The following is a 20252-nucleotide window of genomic DNA, read 5'->3' on the forward strand; positions in this document are numbered from 1 at the left end:
TACTGTAGCGCAGCTGACCACAGATGGGAACTTAACCTAACTAAACTAGCTCTACTCCTACTGCAACAGGAAAAAACGAAATAAACAAAACGGGCACCGACAGGATTTGATCCCTGGCTCTCAGCTTGCTAGGTCGCTTGGTTGACCAGCTGGGCTAGGTGGATCTCTTGTGGAAAAAGAGATTCCTATGCTCCATGAACAAAGGCCACGCTGAACCTGTAACCTGAACAAAACTGAATCGCAAAAGGGGGAAAACTGAACCTGACGAACAACGGGCCGACCCTGGCTCTGCTCGCGGCGGCGCGGGGCAGCAGCGGCTCTCCCACGCGGATCCTAGGGGAACGGCGCTGCCAGACCTGGCGGTTGGGACTCCATTCCCACCACCAGGAGCTCGATTCGAAGTTGGGGACGACCGAGGCATGAGCTGGGAGCTCTCATTCCATGGCGGGGTGGAGTTGTTCCTGACAGGGGAAAACAAGAAGAGAGGGGAAGGATTACATGAGGAAGGAGAGGGAAGGAGGAGGTTCGGCGGCTCGACGTGCTCGTCGTCGGCGAGGTGGTCCAGGGTGAGGTGAGCGACCGAGGCAGAGGGGTCGTCCTCCTCTGCCCAAACTGCTGATGCTCGATGCCGCGAGGAAGGCCAACGGGATTAGGCGCCTGAGGTTGGGGACGAGGCACGCATGGCGAGATCCGGTGGCTTGTCATTGTTGCTTGGGCGACGAGGTCGCGAGGGGAATGAGGCTCAGGCGAGTGCTCACATGCTATGCCTCGGCTGTGGCTCTGATTTTCTCTAGCAGAGAGGAAACTGAACAAGAAAGGCAGAAAATTAGAGGGGAAGGAGAGCACAAGGAAAGAAAAGAGGAGGTGCTAGGGATGGGGTCGAGCAGGGTGGACGCTGGCGCAGCTGCTTCAGTGGCTTGGTCGCCGGCAAGCGTTGCTTGGAGGTTGGGATGGCCTGGTTGCTGGCTGTTGCAGGTGGATCTGGGAGAAAAGGAAGCTAGTTGGCTCCGTGCTGAACACGAGGAGGAAATGCACAGGGCGGTGGCGGCGATAGAATGGGATAGTTCCCCTAGAATTTAGGGTTGGGCCTCTATTTATAGACTAGGGTCTATAGAAGGTATAATTACGGCCCTTCGATTTAGATCGGATGGCCAAAAACAACAAGTTAGGGAGGTCTAATAGACAAACCGATGACGGTTTGTCGTGAAACGGGGTTGATCCGTATCCAACGGTCATGACCATGTGTTTCGGGTACCGGGAGGTTTTCGGACTAGGCTGCGCGTAAGGTCGGTGCACAATGCAGAGGGGCTAGGCGGGGATGAGAGTGAAAATGGCGACCCGGCAACGCGTTTTTTAAACACCGAAAAACGTCCGACGAATAACCGAAGACGGTGCCGCTACGGTCGACCGTTCGGGTATCAAATGGACTCTGATTGCGACAAAAATTGGCAGGCGGCCTACCTATATTAAAATAAGACCGCACACCAAGTTTCAACCCAATCAGAGAAAGTTTTATACACAATTTAAAAACAAGGATTTGACGATGCCGCGTGCGTGTGTGGTCGGGCTCAGAACGGACAACGACGAGAACCGGCAACTAACAACGGATGCAAGTTTGAAAACTGGCGGCAACGGGATGCCGATGCAATGCAGATGATGCGCATGATGCAATGATGATGCGACAAATAAAATAATCATACGACAAAAAGGGAATAATGGGGAATCTTCTGGAACGTCGGTCTCGGTTTCTCACAACTCTCCTACACTACAAGAGGATCTCGACCCGAGATCCAAGAAAGAAAGGGGGAGAGGATGAGAAAGAAAGAGGTAAAACTTAATCGTTTCTTCGACAAACGAGTGAAACCAACGATCCTTGAAGGTAGCAAAGCGATGAGGAATGATATGAGAAACAAGCGAGAATTCACGGAAAATTTTGGCAGCACTTCGGTGGGAAAATGGGACAAAACATTCGATAAGATGGGACAATTAGACAAGATTCATAACAAAAAACTAAATAGAACAACAGAACACCATGATCTTGATAGAATAACATGATAGGCCCAAAAGAGCAACATCACAATGCGTCCGGACAAGAAGAATTGATGTAGTTGTTGGAAAAACAACAACGAAAAGAACAAGATAGTAGTGGGCTTATGGAAACCTTTTCAAACTAATGAAGTGACAACCAGCCACTAACAGAAACAAGGATTGTTTCGGGAAACAAGATAAGCAAAACTTCTTATATCAAGAGGATACATTCAAAACTAGGATTAATGGCAACACCATAATAGCGACAATCCTTAGATAAAGCTTTAGGTGAAGTCTCAACCAAGATAGGTCAATGAAGAAACCATGGGTTTGGAAAAAAATCTCATGATTATAGAATCGGTAGGTTTACATATTTACTTGAAACAACTTATCTTCAAGACTCCTACACTAACAGAACGCTATAATACCACATCAAACGATAAAGGAGGAATAATTGCACTTTGAAATTCAAGAGAAAGGATACTTGAGGTTCTCCAACAAGAATCTTGAAGAACACTTGACAATGAATTGATATCATGAGCCGCTCCGGAAGAAGAATTGAAATCACTTGGAAGAAGAAAGAACAAGAATAAGAATTATGTTATGCTCATCCTTCATCAAATTAAATTGATGACAAGAAACGGATTTAGCATACAACTTATTATTCTAGGAATGATTGAGGAGATATAAGAGCACAAACTAGACGAAATCTTGAAGGAGACACCTATAAGAATTGAAACGAATGAGACGAACATGAATGAATGAAGAGATCATGAGCCACCTGAGAGAAAAACTTGAACAAAACTCCAGAATAATTGAGAGACGAATGAAGAGACACAATTGAGAAGAATTGAGGATGAAAGCTGAAAGCTGAGAATGAAGAATCTTCTGAAATGATGGCCTTCGGAGGATCGAGAATGAAAACAACACAGAAATGCACCGGATAGCAAGAAAGGGATTACTCACGATTGGAACAATTGGAGATGATGCCACAAGGCTGAAATGATGAATCTCCAAGATAATGAACCAAGATTTACGAGGAACATTCCACGGTCTTCCAAGCTGAAAATGATGAGGAGAACGCCACCAAGAATAACTGAGACACTCCAGAATAAAGAAAAATGCAAGGTTGAGCCAAATAAGAGAATTAATTCAAATTGATCTTGAAGAAGGAATATGACTGATGAATCCATACTTACGTCACACCGAAAAAGACTAAAAGAACTCTGGAAAGATTACAAGTGCCAGATGAGATCCTCGGAAGAACCTATGGGTTATGGGACCACTGAAAAGAAACCACCATTTAAAAGATTGCTCAGAAAGAAAGATATTGCCCCGGAACAAAGAAAAGTAGATGAGGTGAGGTCCTCGAAATAACTGAAGGATCGAAAATCAAGACTTCTGAAATATCTTCAACACTCCGGACATAATAGAGAGAATTGACCCAAAAGAAGACTTGATAAGAATTTTCAACATGGGAAAGAATTACAAGGATGACTAGGATATAATGAACATGAACAACTAAATTGAATTCACCGAGAAGATAACAAGATTGAATAAGGATGAACACGAAGCTCATGAAAATCTACAGAATGAACCACCGGATAAGAGAGAAAAGAAAAGATAGCGGAAGCAACAATGAAATGAAATGCACTTGGATGAAATCCAATCACTGAAGAAAAAGGGCGGGAGGGCGGGGAAAACAAAGACAACATGGGACAGATGAGACAAACTCCGGAAAGAAATGAAGACTGGCCTTGCAAAAAAATTGGAGAGGATTGAAATCACTTGACGAGAAGCACACCGGTTGGAAAAGAATTGATATGACAACTCCGGTTGACAAGAAATTGAAAAGACAAGTTGATTTGAGCAACAGAATTAATACTCTCATAGAAACATGAGAACACCACTTAGGAAAGATCTGAAATCACCACTTGACATCGAAGCAACCTGAATTACCATATTTTGACAAAAAAGGGTGAGGCTTGCAAATTAGCCAGAACAAACTCATGAGAGAGATTTCCATCCGATATTTTCGTGCACAAGATCGCACGGGCTCGATCCTTACAGTAGCCGTCCTGTGCAAGGCAGTGCACATGACATACGAAGCGTCCCCGAGTCGTAGCAAGCTACAAGGACTCTTTAAGACACAACGAGAACCGCTGGAAGACGACCGTGAACAAACGAATCCACTAGATGTCGAACCTCAACCTAACATCATGCATTTGTTGGAAGATTGTCCTATAAGTAACTACTTGAATTCCCACCTAAGAACTCCTGAAATTTCTGGTCATGCAATCTGGTACACGGATACAAGGAGTAATATATCACACAACTCCTATACTAACCCATCCAATGTATCACATCCGTCAACACATAACCAGAATCTCGGACCTTCATCTACTACAGACCCTCGTGATCACAACGATACAAAGTATGGCAGTACTCCCGAACAATCTGCACCAGTACTGGGGACATCGGGGTTATCTTGCCACTACTAGTATTGACGCAATTACGAACATCCTTCGTTCTGAGATACTAACAAATCTGTACGATAACGATGTGCTAGAGAATCCCCTGGAGCTCAACTCTCCGGAAGAAATCAAGTCAGACAGGAGGCACCAAGACAGAACTCCGTCACATCGGCATCATATAGATTCCAAAAATATACGGTTGATCCTAAAAAAAATTTGAGCGAGAAGAGGAGTAGAATAAATTATTACGTCAAGATTCCTCACCAGAGCATAGAAGAGGAGAAAAAAGAATCCTACTCTCCGATATATAACTAGACTCAAGTAGTTTTTCACTAGACTCGACTCGGCCAAGTTTGATCAATCAATGGGGGCTCCTAGGTCGGTACTGCTCTGATACCAACTTGTCACACCCAAGATGCGACCCTATCCTTAATTTTGCACGGGGGCCTCGTCAGGGATAGAAGCGCATCTCGTCGTTTCGCAAGAATGGATATCATTACAAGAACATGTACTGAAAAGAAGAGATATATAGAATTGGCTTACACTCGCCACAAGCTACATCAGAGTCATTCAATACAATACATAATCATCATGAAGAAGAGCAGGGTCTGACTACGGACGAAAACAAACGAGAAAAGAAGAACGACGTCCATCCTTGCTATCCCAGGCTGCCCGCCTGGAACCCATCCTAGATCGATGAAGAAGAAGAAGAAGAAGAAGCAACTCCAAATGAACAATCAACGCGCTCGCATCAAGTAACCTGTGATCCACAGGGGACTCGGCAATCTCATTTCCAAAGGTATCAAGACTAGCTAAGCTTAATGGGTGAGGTATGGTTAAGTGGTGAGGCTGCAGCAAGCGGCTAAGCATTATATGGTGGCTAACTTACGAGTACAAGAATAAAAAGGGGATGATCTACGCATAGCAGACATGAACTACTGATGATCAAATCAATGATCCTGAACACCTACCTACGTCGGACATAACCCCACCGTGTCCTCAATCGGAGAAGGAAATCATGAAAGAGACAGTCACGGTTACGCACACAGTTGGCATATTCTAATTAAGTTAACTTCAAGTTTTCTAGAACCAGTGTTAAACAAAGTTTCCACGTTGCCACATAACCATGGGCACGACTTACCGAAAAGATTTAATACTGCAGGGGTGCTCCAACTAGTCCATCACAAATTACCACAAGCCGCATAGAAATCCTCGATCACGAAGCTCGCAATCTCGTCGGACTCCTTAGTGGAAAACCTCAACTCTGAGATTACCCAAAGCAACACCGGAATCCCGATGCACACGATATCTCGTCAAAGGTAAAACTAATCCAGCAAGGCCGCCCGACGTGTCGACGATCCCGATAGGAGCCCTGTATCTCATTCTCAGGACACGACGGATGAGCTAGACGTCGGGATCGCTAAACCCTGGGTGACTAAGGGGCACCGGACATCGCTCAGGTGGGACCAACACTCATGCGGAGCACTGGCCCGGGGGTTGATTAATTATCCTCGGGGTCCGGAAAGTCCCTATGCAATTTTATTAGGTTATTAGGCAAATGTAGTACCAAAGTTGGGCCTTGCGAGACCAGCTTTAATCTTAAACGAATTATCAAGGGGTCCCCATAACAACCATGATCGTGCTAGGAGCGCTCAATTATGGAACATAACACCGGTAGACGAAACTAAGGGGGCAAAGGTGGAACAAAACACCAGGCTAGAAAGGCCGAGCCTTCCACCTTTTACCAAGTATATAGCTGCATTAAATTAAATAGCATTAATATGGTGATATAACAAGGAACCCATGTTATCACCTGGAAGCAACTGCACCTACAACTAGCAATGCTAACACATGGTTAAGAAAGCAGTAACATAGCCAAGCATTATTGAGAGGCTGAATTTAACAGGTGGTAGGCCGCGAGCCATAGCGACAGAAATGATAATACTAGCATGCCAATGATAGTAATGGTATCTGGGGAAATGGTCATCTTGCCTGAGATCCCGCTTGGAAGAAGAATGACTCCGTGAAGTAGACGAACCGACGTAGTCCAACGGGTCCTCACAATCCGAAATGCTTGCGGAACTCTAACGAGATGAAGCAGACGGAAACGGAATCAACACACGATATTTACCACAGCACATGCACAACAGGATGCACTACCCAATATGATGCATGGATGCCCAACCCCTAATGATGCACTTAAGCCATCCTACATCGGTAAACAAGTGCCACCTCATCACAAAGTGACACTTCTGCATAACTGCTCACAACTGGAATCCAGTGCCACTATTGGATTCATTGGGTTCTTCCACCCCAAATCCACATATTACACTTCTATATATGCGTGCAGAAAAACACCAGAAACAACAAAGGAAAAACTACACAGGATCAAACTACGCTAATAACAAGAACAGGGGCTGTTCTTGATATGCCAGATTTGGCATAGTCCTCTTCTGGAATATTCCAGATTTGGAAATACATCACAAAACTAAACAAAACAAAATTCATATAATCATCGGGGGTTCCCACTGGTCATACTCACCAGGCCACTAGTGGGTGTATGCAAGTGGGCCATGCCCCCACCACACACACAGACCCCTACTGCTGCACCACACACACAAGCACTGCGCTCACACACACACCTAAAAGAAAATAAAATGGGGGCAGGGGAATCGAACCCTGAACCTAGGATACCCTATGCACAACACCACACCACTATGCTACTGCAGCGCAGCTGACCACAGATGGGAAATTAACCTAGCTAAACTAACTCTATTGCTACTGCAATAGGGAAAAAATGAAATATACAAAAGGGGGGCCGACAGGATTTGATCCCTGGATCTCAGCTTGCTAGGTCGCTTGGTTGACCAGCTGGGCTAGGTGGATCTCTTGTGGAAAAAGAGATTCCTATGCTACATGAACAAAGGCCATGCTGAACCTGGAACCTGAACAAAACGGGATCGCTAAAGGGGGAAAACTGAACATCATGAACAACGGGCCGACCCTGGCTCCGCTCGCGGCGACGTGGTGCTCGAGCGGCTCTCCCGTGCGGATCCTAGGGGAACGGCGGTGCCAGACCCGGCGGTTGGGACTCCATTCCCACCACCAGGAGCTCGATTTGAAGTTGGGGACGACCGAGGAATGAGCTGCGAGCTCTTGTTCCATGGCGGGGTGGAGCTGTTCTTGACAGGGGAAAACAAGAAGAGAGGGGAAGGATTAGATGTGGAAGGAGAGGGAAGGAGGAGGTCCGGCGGCTCGACGTGCTCATCGCCGGCGAGGTAGTCCAGGGTGAGGCTAGCGACCGAGGCAGAGGGGTCGTCCTCCTCTGCCCAAACTGCTGCTGCTCGATGCCGCGAGGAAGGCCGACGGGATTAGGCGCCTGAGGTCGGGGAGGAGGCACGCATGGCGGGATCCGGTGGCTTGTCGTTGTTGCTTTGGCGACGAGGTCTGGAGGGGAATGCGGCTCAGGAGAGTGCTCACACTCTATGCCTTGGCTGCGACTCTGATTTTCTCTGGCAGAGAGGAAACTGAACAAGAAAGGCAAAAAAATTAGAGGGGAAGGAGAGCACAAGGAAAGAGAAGAGGAGGTGCTGGGCATGGGGTCGAGCAGGGTGGACGCTGGCGCAGCTGCTTCGGTGGCTTGGTCGCCGGCCAGCGCTACTTGGAGGTTGGGATGGCCTGGTTGCTGGCTGCTGCAGGTGGATCTGGGAGAAGAGGAAGCTGGTTGGCTCCATGCTGAACACGAGGAGGAAATGTACAGGGCAGAGGCGGCGATAGGATGGGACAATTCCCTTAGAATTTAGGGTTGGGCCTCTATTTATAGACTAGGATCTATAGAAGGTCTAATTACGTCCCTTCTATTTAGATCGGATGGCCGAAAACAATAGGTTAGGGAGGTCTAATGGACAAACCGATGACGGTTTGTGGTGAAACGGGGTTCATCCGTATCCAACGGTCACGACCGTGTATTTCGGGTACCGGGAGGTTTTCGGACTAGGCTGCGCGTAAGGTCGGTGTACTGTGCACAGGGGCTAGGCAGGGATAAGAGTGAAAACGGCAACCCGGTAACGTGTTTTTTAAACACCAAAAAACGTTCGATGAATAACCGAAGATGGTGCCGCTACGGTCGACCGTTCGGGTACCAGACAGACTCTGATGGCGATGAAAATTGGCAGGCGGACTACCTATGTTAAAATAAGACCACACACCAAGTTTCAACCCAATCATAGATAGTTTTATACATAATTTAAAAACAAGGATTTGATGATGCCGCGGGCGCGTGCGTGTGTGGTTGGGCTCAGAACGGACAACGATGAGAACCAGCAACTAACAACGGATGCAAGTTTGAAAACTGGCGGCAACAGGATGCCGATGCAACTCAGATGATGCGCATGATGCGATGATGATGCGACAAATAAAATAATAACATGACGAAAAGGGAATAAAGGGGAATCTTCTGGAACGTCGGTCTCGGGTTGTCACACGGGATCACCTAGATTCTTAGGAGTCCCACCTTTGAAGGTGTAATTAGAAAGCATGGTGGAAATCTCAACCTCAGGTATATTCCTTTTATTAGTCACAATATCTTTCATGTACTTAGCATAAGGAGACGTTTTGAGCATATCAGTCAAACGCATTTGCAAAAAGATAGGTCTAATCATTTCAACAAAGCGCTCAAAATCCTCATCATCCTTTTTCTTGGATGGTTTGGGAGTAAAGGGCATGAGTCTCTGAACCCATGGTTCTCTTTCTTTACCATGCTTCCTATCAATAAAGTCGTTCTTATCATATCTCATGTTCTTAGGTTGTGGGTTATCAAGATCAACCGCAGGTTCAATCTCCACGTCCTTATCATTACTAGGTTGAGCATCAACATGAACACCACTATCAATATTATCACTAGGCTCATGTTCATCACCAGATTGTGTTTTGGCATCAGAAACAGAGACATCATTTGGATTCTCGGGTGTAACAACAACAGGTTTGCTAGCATGCAAGTTCCTATCATCTTTCTTTTTCTTCCTAATACCAGGATGACTAGGTGCATCAGTGTTAACTCCTTGAGAATCTTGTTCAATTCTCTTAGGATACAAAGGTTCCTGAATCATTCTACCACCTCTAGTGACAACTCTAACAGAATTGTCATTCAACTCATTGAGCAAGTCATTTTGAGCCTTATGAACTTGTTCTACTTGGGTAGTGACCATAGAGGCATGTTTACTCAAAAGCTTAAGATCATTGACATTTCTATCCACACAAGCACTTATATGATTAATCATATGAGCATTTTGTCTCAATTGTCTGCTAACATTATCATTGACACTTTGTTGTTTGGCAACAAAGTTATCAAATTCATCTAACCATAAGCTAGTAGGTTTATCATAAGGAATATCACTCTCATTGAATCTACGAAGAGAATACACCTGTACTACTTGTGTCGGGTTATCAAGACCATGTATTTCTTCAATAGGTGGTAGATTCTTAACATCTTCAGATTTAATACCTTTCTCTTGCATAGATTTCTTGGCTTCTTGCATACCTTCATGTCTGAGGAATATAATACCTCTTTTCTTCGGAGTTGGCTTCGGAGGTGGTTCGGGAATAGTCCAAGCATTCTCATTGCTCAAGATATTATTCAATAGAATTTCAGCTTGTTCCATAGTTTGTTCCCTGAAAACACAACCATCACAACTATCTAGGTGGTCCCTAGAAGTATCGGTTAGTCCATTATAAAATATATCAAGTATTTCATTCTTCTCAAGAGGGTGATCAGGCAAAGCATTAAGTAACTGGACAAGCCTCCCCCAAGCTTGTGGGAGACTCTCTTCTTCAACTGGCACAAAGTTATATATATCCTGCAAGGCAGCTTGTTTCTTATGGGCAGGAAAATATTTCTCAGAGAAGTAGTAAATCATATCCTGGTGACTACGCACACAACCAGGATCAAGAGAAGTAAACCAAGTCTTAGCATCACGCTTTAGTGAGAAAGGAAACAACTTAAGGATATATTAATGGCAAATTTTCTCCTCATTCGTGAATAGGGTGGCTATATCATTTAGTTTAGTAAGATGTGCTACAACCGTTTCAGACTCATAACCATGAAACGGATCAGATTCAACCAAAGTGATCAACTCAGGATCGACAGAGAATTCTTCAGCTACCTCTCCCTCAAGATCAACGTTTCAGACTCAAGATCATAGCTATCCTTAAAAGCAAGAATGTCTTCAGCTACCTCTCCCTCCATAACATAACCCTCAGGTATGTTAGGCAATTCATATCTAGGAGAGCTACTTCTAAAAGGTGAAACAGCAGGTTCCACTTCAATAATTTCATCAGTTTCAGAAGTATCATCACATTCAGCAGTAACTCTAGCAATTTGTGCATCAAGAAATGCACCCAGTGGCATATCATTATCAAGAAAGCATCATCATAAGCATCATGGATAGAAGAAGTAGCATCATCAAGCGTAGGCGACATACCAGAATTACCAATAGGTGGTGGTGTCGCAAATTTACACATAACTGAAGGTGAATCAAGTGCAGAGCTAGATGGCAGTTCCTTACCTGTCCTCGTAGTTGAGGGCAAGACTTTAGTTTTTGGATCTCTCGGATTCGTCATAGTGATCAACAGACGTAAATCCCAAGTGCCTCAGAAAATCGAGCTATGCTTCCCCGGCAACGGCGCCAGAAAAAGGTCTTGATAACCCACAAGTATAGGGGATCGCAACAGTTTTCGAGGGTAGAGTATTCAACCCAAATTTGTTGGTTGGACACAAGGGGTGGCAAAGAATATTCTCGAGTATTAGCAGTTGAGTTGTCAATTCAACCACACATGAAAGACTTAGTATCTGCAGCGAAGTTTCAGTAGCAAAGTAGTATGATAGTAATGGTAGGAGCGGTAACAGTAGCAGTAGTAACAACATCAACGGTAAAGTAACTTAGCAAGGACCAGTAGGAAAAGCTCGTAGGCATTGGATTGGTGACGGATAATTATGTCGGATGACATTCATCATGTAACAGTTATAACATAGGGTGATATGTAACTAGCTCTAGTTCGTCAATGTAATGTAGGCATCTATTCCGTATTTAGTCATACATGCTTATGGAAAAGAACTTGCATGACATCTATTGTCCATCCCTCCCGTGGCAGCGGGGTCCTAATGGAAACTAAGGGATATTAAGGTCTCCTTTTAATAGAGAACCTGAACAAAGCATTAGCACATAGTGAATACATGAACTCCTCATACTATGGTCATCTGCGGGAGTGGTTCCGGCTATTGTCACTCCGCGGTTGCCGGGTCATAACATATAGTAGGTGACTACAACTTGCAAGATAGGATCAAGAACACACATATATTGATGAAAACATAATAGGTTCAGATATGAAATCATGGCACTCGGGCCCTAGTGACAAGCATTAAGCATAGCAAAGTAGTAGCAACATCAATCTTAGAACATAGTGGATACTAGGGATCAAACCCCATCAAAACTAACTCGATTACATCATAGATCTCATCCAACCCATCACCATCCAGCAAGCCTACGATGAGATTACTCATGAACGATGAAGAGCATTATGGAATTGGCGATGAAGGATGGTTGGTGATGACGACGGTGTCGATTTCCCCTCTCCGGAGCCCAGAACGGACTCCAGATCTGCCCTCCCGAGGAAGAACAGGTGGTGGCGGCGGCTCCGTGTCGTGAAACGCTATGAACTCTTCTCTCTTAATTTTTTCTGGGCGAGAGAGAATATATAGAGCTGGAGTTGGGGCTGCGGAGCCACGAGGGCCTCACAGGCGCGACCTAGGGGGTGCCTCCTGGGCTTGTGGGCTCCTGGCTCCGTGTCTCCACGTAATTCTTGCACCAGTATTTTTTTATATATTCCACAAAAAATCCTCGTAAATTGCCATGTCATTTCGAGAACTTTTATTTCTGCGCAAAAACAACACCAAGGCAATTCTGGTGAAAACAGCGTCAGTCCGGGTTAGTACCATTCAAATCATGCAAATTGGAGTCCAAAACAAGGGCAAAAGAGTTTAGAAAAGTATATACGATGGAGACGTATGAACCGCCCACTTCGACCAATCCGCTCACCCATGATCACAGACGAGCATGCGGCCACCCCACTCCTCCAATCATGGGTGCGACTTTTGTCAGGGCTTTAAGTCCAGGGTGCCACGTGCCTGGCCACAGCTGTGCATGTAGCACGCGTGGCGGAAACGACCAATCGTGGTAGGGCCGTCCCCCGCGCAGGTCACTTGGCCATCCTGTGCACGACTCTCACGACGCGCATTCAATAACGCGCAACGGAAAACTTGGCATGTGAAGCTGAAGACAAACAAAGCCTCGAGTTTCGGCCGCGCGTGCCCGTGGACTGTTTGGGCCTAGCCCAACAATGCCTCGCATGCGTGTAAGTCCCAGGACTGGGGGCTCCAATCGGTGCGCTAAAGAATGGTTCTTTAGCGCCCATGACTTGTGCACGGGCAGTAGTAGCCCTCGACGGGCCTTGCCAGGGTCAATGAAAAGCAAGGGCGAAGCTCACAAGAACCCCTTTAGGCTGACAGCAAGGCGCCAACCCCGACAAGCTCCTTCTGCCGGGGGGAAGAGAGCAAACAACCATCAAAATCCACAACATGGGGTAGCAGATCCCCTGCAAGACGACTCCAAAGACAAAGACACTTTTCAAAGTGTCACGCCAAGACTACTTCGAAGGCCCCCGAAGCCTCAAGATCGAAGACCAGAAGAAAGTCCCCGGCAAGCCCCTTTGCCGGGAGGAAGGCAGCAAGACCTTGGCAAGCTCCTTGCCGGGAGACCTGTCAATGCTCTAGCATGACTCACCCCCGGCAGGGCCCCGAAGCACCGTTGTGCCAGCTCATCGGCCAGATGCCCCCTAGCCACTTGATACGTGTCGTTCCAATTGACGCGTGTCGAGCGAAACCTGTGGGAACAATGCCGATGGGACGCATGATTGTACCATCTCTAGGGCACTTTAAAAATCCATAAATGCGTCTTCCAAGATGCCAGAACCACTGTAGCATACTAGGAACCTTGTGGGTGCACTGTTTTACTGTGCACCTCGTGAAAACCATATGTTGCCCCTGCGGGAGACCCCTTTAGCCTATAAAAGGAGGCCCTAGACATGCACTGTTGGAAATATGGGGCAATAATAAAATGGTTATGATCATATTTCCTCGTTCATGATAATCGTCTATTGTTCATGCTATAATTGTATTAACAGGAAATAGTAATACATGTGTGAATAAATAGATCACAATGTGTCCCTAGCAAGCCTCTAGTTGGCTAGCTCGTTAGTCAATAGCTGATCATGGTTTCCTGATCATGGGCATTAGATGTCATTGATAACGGGATCACTTCATTGGGAGAATGACGTGATGGACAAGACCCAATCCTAAGCATAGCACTAGATCGTATTGTTCATATGCTAAAGCTTTTATAATGTCAAGTATCTTTTCCTTCGACCGTGAGATTATGCAACTCCCGGATACTGTAGGAGTGCTATGGGTGTATCAAACGTCACAACGTAACTGGGTGACTATAAAGGTGCACTACGGGTACCTCCGAAAGTGTCTGTTGGGTTGGTACGAATCGAGATCGGGATTTGTCACTCCGTGTGACGGAGAGGTATCTCTGGGCCCACTCAGTAGAACATCATCATGAGCTCAATGTGACTAAGGAGTTAGTCACACGATGACGTGCTACAGAACGAGTAAAGAGACTTACCGGTAACGAGATTGAACAAGGTATAGGTATACCGACGATCGAATCTCGGGCAAGTTCTATACCGACACACAAAGGGAATCGTATACGGGATTGATTGAATCCTTGAAATCATGGTTCATCCGATGATATCATCGTGGAGCAAGTGGGAGCCACCATGGGTATCCAGACCCCGCTGATGGTTATTGGCCGGAGAGGCATCTCGGTCATGTCTGCCTGTCTCCCGAACCCGTAGGGTCTACACACTTAAGGTTCGATGACTCTAGAGTTCTAGGGAATTGTTATACGAGGTTACCGAAAGTTGTTCGGAGTCCCGGATGAGATCCCGGACATCACAAGGAGATCCGGAATGGTCCGGAGGTAAAGATTGATATATAGGACGGATGGTTTCGGATACCGGAAGTGTTTTGGGCATCACCGGTAACGTATCGGGACCACCGGGACCACCGGAGGTGGCCCCGGGGGTCCACCGAAGGGGGGCGACGACCCCAGGAGGTAAGGTGGGCCAAGTGGGGAAAGAAACCACCCCCTAGGTGGGCTGGTGCGCCTCCCCACTCAGCCCAATGCGTGGGGGAGAGAAAAGGGGGGCAAACCCTAAGCCAGGTGGGCCTAAGGCCCACCAGGGGTGCGCAACAACCCTCCTTCCCCCCTTGGCCGCCACACCAGCCCCCATCTAGGGCTGCCCCCCCCAGGAGAGGGAAACCCTCAAGGGGGCGCAGCCCCTCCCTCCCCCTATATATAGTGGGCACTTTTGGCCACTCGAGATCAGACTTCTCCCTATCCCTCGGCGCAACCCTGCCCTTCTTTCTCCTCCTCGCTGCCGGTGCTGCTGGAGTTCTTGCCCAACCTCTCCCTCCTCCTGGCTAGATCAAGGTGCGGGAGACGTCACCGGGCTGCACGTGTGTTGAACGCGGAGGTGACGTAGTTCGGCACTAGATCAGAATTGCTGCGAGTACGACCCCATCAACCGCGTTCTAGCAACGCTTCCGCTTAGCATTCTTCAAAGGTATGAAGATGCTCTTACCCCTATCTCGTTGCTGGTCTCTCCATAGGAATATCTGAATATGCGTAGGAAAATTTTGAATTTATGCTACGTTACCCAACAGTGGCATCTGAGCCAGGTTTGCTATGCGTACATTCTATGCACGAGTAGAACACAAAAGTTGTGGGCGATGATTTGTCAATTTTCTTGCCGCTACTAGTCTTATTCTTTTCCGGCGGTATTGTGGGATGAAGCGGCCCGGACCGACTTTAAACGTACGCTTACGTGAGACTGGTTCCACCGACAGACATGCACACCGTGCATAAAGGTGGCTAGCGGGTGTCTGTCTCTCCTACTCTAGTCGGATTGGATTTGATGAAAAGGGTCCTTATGAAGGGTAAATAGCTTTAGCATATCATCGTTGTGGCTATCACGTAGGTAATAAGGCGTTCTTGCTAGAAACCCAAATTAGCCACGTAAAACTTGCAACAACAATTAGAGGACGTCTAACTTGTTTTTGCAGGGTTTGACATGTGATGTGATATGGCCAAAGTTGTGATGTTGCATGTATGATGTATGAGATGATCGAGTTATTGTAATAGGTTTCATGACTTGCATGTCGATGAGTATGACAACCGGCATGAGCCATAGGAGTTGTCTTAATTTATTGTATGAGATGCAACGACATGTGCTTACTACTTTTACTTCATTGCTAACGGTTAGCTATAGTAGTAGTGATAGTAGTAGTTGGCGTGACGACTTCACGGAGACACGATGATGGAGATCATGATGATGGAGATCATGGTGTCACGCCAGTGACAATGATGATCATGCGATGCCTGAAGATGGAGATCGGAAGGGCGAAGATGATAATGGCCATATCATGTCACTATATGATTGCATTGTGATGTTTATCATGTTTTACATCTTATTGCTTAGAACGACGGTAGCATAATAAGATGATCCCTCTTAAAATTTCGAGAACGTATTCCCCTAAGTGTGCACTGTTGCGAAGGTTCGTTGTCTCGAAGCACCACGCGATGATCGGGTGTGATAGATTCTAACGTTCTCATACAACGGGTGTAAGCCAGATCTACACACGCGAAACACCTAGGTTGACTCGACGAGCTTAGCATGTACAGACATGACCTCGAATACAAGAGACCGAAAGGTCGAACATGAGTCGTATGGTTGAATACGATCAGCATGAAGTTGCTCACCATGGTGACTAGTCCGTCTCACGTGATGATCGGACACGGGTTAGTCAACATGGATCATGTATCACTTAGATGACTAGAGGGATGTCGATTTAAGTGGGAGTTCATAATTAATTTGATTAAATGAACTTAATTGTCATGAACTTAGTCTAAAAGGTTTGTCTTTATAAATATTGTAGATGGCCAACATCAACCTCAATTTCAACGCATTCCTAGAGAAAAACAAGCTGAAAGATGATGGTAGCAACTATGCGGACTGGGTTCGCAACTTGAACCTCATCCTTGAAGCAGTTAAAAGGCTTATGTCCTCGATGCGCCGCTAGGTGACCCTCCCGCTCCCGCAGCAGCCCAGGACATTCTGAACGTCTGGAAAACGCGGAGTGATGGCTACTCTCTGGTTAGGTGTGGCATGTTATACAGTTTAGAAACGGGGCTCCAAAGGCGTTTTGAGCAACACGGAGCATATGAGATGTTCCAAGAGCTGAAGCTAGTTTTTCAAGCTCGTGCCCGTGTCGAGAGATATGAAGTCTCCGACAAGTTCTGTGGCTGTAAGATGGAGGAGAACAGTTCTGTCACTCAGCACATACTCGAAATGTCTGGGTTACACGGTCGTCCAACTTCACTTGGAGCCAGTTCTGTCGAGAGATATGTAGTCTCCCACCAAGCTACAAAGGCTTTGCGCTTAACTACAACATGCAAGGGATGGAGAAGACCATTCCCGAGTTGTACTCGATGCTCAAGTCTGCAGAAGTAGAAATCAAGAAAGAGCATCAAGTGTTGATGGTCAACAAGACCACTAGTTTCAAGAAGGGCAAGGGTAAGAAGAACTTCAAAAAAGACGGCAAAGTTGTTGTCGCGCCCGGTAAGCCAGATGCCGGGAAGAAGAAAAAGAATGGACCCAATCCTGAGACTGAGTGCTTCTATTGCAAGCGAAAGGGTCACTAGAAGCGGAACTGCCCCAAATACTTAGCGGACAAGAGGGCCGGCAATGTTAAAGGTATATGTGATATACATGTTATTGATGTGTACCTTACCAGCGCTCGTAGTAGCTCCTGGGTATTTGATACCGGTGCTGTTGCTCACATTTGCAACTCAAAGCAGGAACTACGGAATAAGCGGAGATGGACCAAGGTCGAGGTGACGATGCGCGTCGGGAATGGTTCAAAGGTCGATGTGATCGCCGTCGGCACGCTACCTCTACATCTACCATCGGGATTAGTCTTAAACCTTAATAATTGTTATTTAGTACCAGCTTTAAGCATGAACATTATATCAGGGTCTTGCTTAATGCGAGACGGCTACTCATTTAAGTCAGAGAATAATGGTTATTCTATTTATATGAGTGATATGTTTTATGGTCATGCTCCGCTGGTGAATGGTTTATTCTTGATCAATCTCGATCGTGATGTTACACATATTCATAGTGTGAGTACCAAAAGATGTAAAGTTGATAATGACAGTCCCACATACCCGTGGCACTGCCACCTTGGTCATATCGGCGTTAAGCGCATGAAGAAGCTCCATACTGATGGACTATTAGAGTCTCTTGACTTTGAGTCATTTGACACATGCGAACCGTGCCTCATGGGCAAGATGACTAAGACTCCATTCTGAGGAATAATGGAGAGAGCAACCGACTGATTGGAAATAATACATACTGATGTGTGTGGTCCAATGAACGTTGAAGCTCGCGGTGGCTATCGTTATGTTCTCACTCTCACCGATGATTTGAGTAGGTATGGGTATACCTACTTGATGAAGCACAAATCTGAGACATTTGAAAAGTTCAAGGAATTTCAGAGTGAGGTCGAGAATCAACGTGACAGAAAAATTAAGTGTCTACGATCTGATCGTGGAGGAGAATATTTGAGTCACGAGTTTGGCACACACCTAAGGAAGTGTGGAATCGTTTCACAACTGACGCCGCCTGGCACACCGCAACGCAACGGAGTGTCTGAACGTCGTAATCGCACTTTATTAGATATGGTACGATCTATGATGTCTCTTACCGACTTACCGCTATCATTTTGGGGATACGCATTAGAAACTGCAGCATTCACTTTAAATAGGGCACCGTCTAAATCCGTTGAGATGACACCGTATGAAGTATGGTTTGGCAAGAAACCTAAGTTGTCGTTTCTTAAAGTTTGGGGCTGCGATGCTTATGTGAAGAAACTTCAACCAGAAAACCTCGAACACAAAGCGGAGAAATGCGTATTCATAGGATACCCTAAGGAAACTATTGGGTATACCTTCTATCTTAGATCCGAAGGTAAAACCTTTGTTGCCAAGAACGGATCCTTTCTAGAGAAAGAGTTTCTCTCGAAAGAAGTAAGCGGGAGGAAGGTAGAACTTGATGAGGTAATTACACCCCCTCTCGAACAGGATAGTAGCGCATCGCGGGAAGTTGTTCCTGTGGCGCCTACACCGATTGAAGAGGAAGTTAATGATGATGATCATGAAGCTTCGGATCAAGTTACTGCTGAACCGCGAAGGTCCACTAGGGCACGCTCCGCACCAGAGTGGTACGGCAACCCTGTGATGGAAATCATGTTGTTAGACAACGGTGAACCTTCGAACTATGAAGAAGCGTTGGCTGGCCCGGATTCCAACAAATGGCTTGAGGCTATGAAATCCGAGATAGGATCCATGTATGAGAACAAAGTATGGACTTTGGTGGACTTGCCCGATGACCGGCAAGCCATAGAAAATAAATGGATCTTCAAGAAGAAGACTGATGCAAACGGTAATGTAACCGTTTACAAAGCTCGACTAGTCGCAAAGGGTTTTCGACAAATTCAAGGAGTTGACTACGACGAGAATTTATCTCCCGTAGCGAAGCTGAAATCAGTCCGAATCATGTTAGCAATTGCCGCCTTTTATGATTATGAAATTTGGCAAATGGACGTCAAAACAGCGTTCCGAACCTTAAGGAAGAGTTGTATATGATGCAACCAGAAGGTTTTGTCGACCCTAAGGGTGCTAAGAAAGTTTGCAAGCTCCAGCGCTCCATCTATGGGATGGTGCAAGCATCTCGGAGTTGGAACATTCGCTTTAATGAGGTGATTAAAGCGTTTGGGTTCATACAGGTTTACGGATAAGCCTGTCTGTACAAGAAAGTGAGTGGGAGCTCTGTAGCTTTCCTCATACTGTATGTGGATGACATATTATTGATGGGGAATAATATAGAAATATTGGAGAGCATAAAGGCCTATTTGAACAAAAGTTTTTCAATGAAGGACCTTGGAGAAGCTGCATACATATTAGGCATCAAGATCTATAGAGATAGATCAAGACGCCTCATAGGTGTTTCGCGAAGTAGATACCTTGACAAGATACTGAAACAGTTCAATATGGAAAACTCAAAGAAAGGGTTCTTGCCAGTTTTGCAAGGTGTGAGATTGAGTAAGACTCAGTCGCCGACCACGACAGCAGATAGAGAGAAGATGAGTTCTGTCCCATATGCATCAGCCGTGGGCTCTCTAATGTATGCCATGCTGTGTACCAGACCTGATATAAACCTTGCCATAAGCTTGGTAGGGAGGTACCCAAGTGATCCCGGTATGGAACACTGGACAGCGGTCAAGAATATCCTTAAGTACCTGAAAAAGACTAAGGAAATGTTTCTCGTTTATGGAGGTGACGAAGAGCTCGTCGTAAAGGGTTACGTTGACACTAGCTTGGACACAGATCCAGATGACTCTAAGTCACAGACCGGATACATATATGTGTTGAATGGTGGGGCAGCGAGCTGGTGCAGCAGCAAGCAAGAAGTCGTGGCGGCATCTACATGTGAAGCGGAGTACATAGCTGC

This window comes from Hordeum vulgare, chromosome 3H (assembly GCF_904849725.1).
Source record: "Hordeum vulgare subsp. vulgare chromosome 3H, MorexV3_pseudomolecules_assembly, whole genome shotgun sequence".
Taxonomy (NCBI): Eukaryota; Viridiplantae; Streptophyta; class Magnoliopsida; order Poales; family Poaceae; genus Hordeum; species Hordeum vulgare.